Raw genomic sequence first — 2,411 nt, 5'->3', positions numbered from 1 at the left:
AAAATGATTACAATTAATACAAAGATAACAAGAACAGCAACATTCAAAAGAAAATGAGAGTGTTATATATCGAGGAAAATAAAAGAGGGATGAAATTGCATCATAAGTTTATAAAAAGAACAACTAAAGTACTGACTTTGAAATTGTGATTTACAAATACAAAACTGGTAGTATTTAAAAACATATCTTTTGTCATTTCTTCAGTACTTTGCCATTCATACCTCCCTGAAATGTAAAGTCAATTAAACTATCGACAAGTCTTTATTAGACCTAACACAGCTTTTCAGTTGGCATTCTTTTTACATTTGACTTTTGCTACAGTTCAACTCCAGCTAAAGTAATAAGTAAGCAAACATAAATTACATCTTAAAACTGTAATAATTATATAAGAGCTCCACAACAAAATCAAATGTTTACAACAGTTCGAACTTATTAAAGAAAACTAAAATTGGCAGCACCACACCATCACTTACTGTGGTTTTAATGAATACCATCTGAAGGCAATCAAGCTGATGAAATGAAAGCTTAATATGATGTAAAGTATGTGTTTCACATGTTTTACAGAGAAAATATATGGTTTTATATATTAAATTATTTTAATCTGATTTATTGGAATATAAGACTTAAAGATTATTCAACAGGAGAAAACTGGATCTCAATATCAAAGCAACTGAACTAAACATTGTTATACAGTCTCTTCTACTAAGCCTTAAACTTCCTTCATATCTACCAAGACAATGCATGCTTATTTTTTCTTATTTTATTCTAACACAGCAAATTATAACTGATGGTGTTACAGACAATAAGAAAATAAGAATTTCCATCAGTTAACCTTTTGAAAAAACACTCCTGTTAATTAAAGCTAAATACATGCTCTCATTTTATTTTTTTACTTACATTTTCTTGACTGGTTTTCTTCTTCCATCATCGGGAATCCATCTGAAACACACACAAAAAAACATTTTTGAGTTCATTACAGAGAATTACTCAGCAATAGTATCTGAATGCATGGATTTCTCAAAAACAGTCATATTCCAAGAAAAAAATCATAACCTTTTCACTTCCTGATTTAATACAATGTAAGAAATGTGCACTATTGTGCCCCTCTGCCCTTAGCATACACAATCCATGATAATATTCTTTTGGCTGTCAGAGACACAAACATTCCCCTGACATACATGTTGCTATGGACCACATTACCAGCTCCTACATGTAATAGCTCACATCATTTCCTCTGTGTTTAACAGTCTGTGTATTTACAGAAACTGTACAAAATATCACATTGATGAAAACTGGTTTTGCTGTATTTACTCTTTTTATTGCTTGTTTGCTGCTCTAACTGATGCATATGTATGGAGAAAAATGTGTTCAACAAAGGTTTGATCCACAAGCATAAACTGAGCTCCACAAGTGTGCACAATGACATATGAGGACTCACATGTGCATGTTCAGTCCACACACTGAAACACACCTAAAATTATTTTTTTCCAAATGCGTACATCCTAACCTGAATAAATACTGAGTTTAAGTTCAGTGAACAAATCAGATCACTTTGACTTTCAAAAACTGTCTCACTCATACACACAGGTATATATGCTCTGAGCATGTTCCTGTGCTGCCATGATTAGTGCCTCTGTGCTGTCTTTCAGATCAGGACATCTGGATGTCGGCCTCTTCCTCTATCTGCCGGTGGTACACACCGTTCAGGGGACTGTCCTTCTACAACGGCTCCTCCTCTTTCTTGGTTTTCTGCTGCCTGAGGTATTCACTGAACGCGTGGTCGGTTGTATTGGTGGATATTTGTTGTCTCATTCTGGACTGTGGTACTGACACTCACCAGTCCCCGTCCTCCTTTCTTCCACTTAGCATACAGCCTCAGGGTGCTGATCTTAGGGTGAACCCTCCATGCATGGTCAGGAGTTTCCTTGTCTTGATGTCAGTGGCTTCCATCTCTTATTATCCCAGCCGGGTACCTGATCATGGGCAGGGCGTAAGTGATGATAGCCTGGATCTGTTCTTACTGTTCAGCTGACTCCTCAGGACCTGTCTGACCCTCTGCAGGTACTTGGTGGTTTCAGCTTTCCTAGCAGCCTCTCCACAGCTCTTAGGGTCCTGTTGATCTTGTACAGTTCTAGGCATTCCAGGATCTGAGTGTGGGGCTTGGTCAGCCAAGTCTTGCAGTCTCTATCAGTAGCTGGTGTTTTGTGCCTCTGGTATTGATGCCAATTCCTTTTTGTGCCCCGCTTATGTATTGAGCCATGTGCCTACTCATCTTTGCCGCTATGATGCCTGAACAGTAGCTTCCATGTGGTAGGAATGCAGGTTATGTCCAGTAGTTGGATGGGCCCGGTCCCTTCTACAAACAGCTACACATTTACATACATGTACAGATGTGTCATTTAGGTTTTACT

Source organism: Pundamilia nyererei, unplaced genomic scaffold (assembly GCF_000239375.1).
Source record: "Pundamilia nyererei isolate P.nyererei 1_Seehausen unplaced genomic scaffold, PunNye1.0 scaffold02906, whole genome shotgun sequence".
Lineage (NCBI taxonomy): Eukaryota > Metazoa > Chordata > Actinopteri > Cichliformes > Cichlidae > Pundamilia > Pundamilia nyererei.
Note: the sequence above shows the minus strand (reverse complement) of the source record.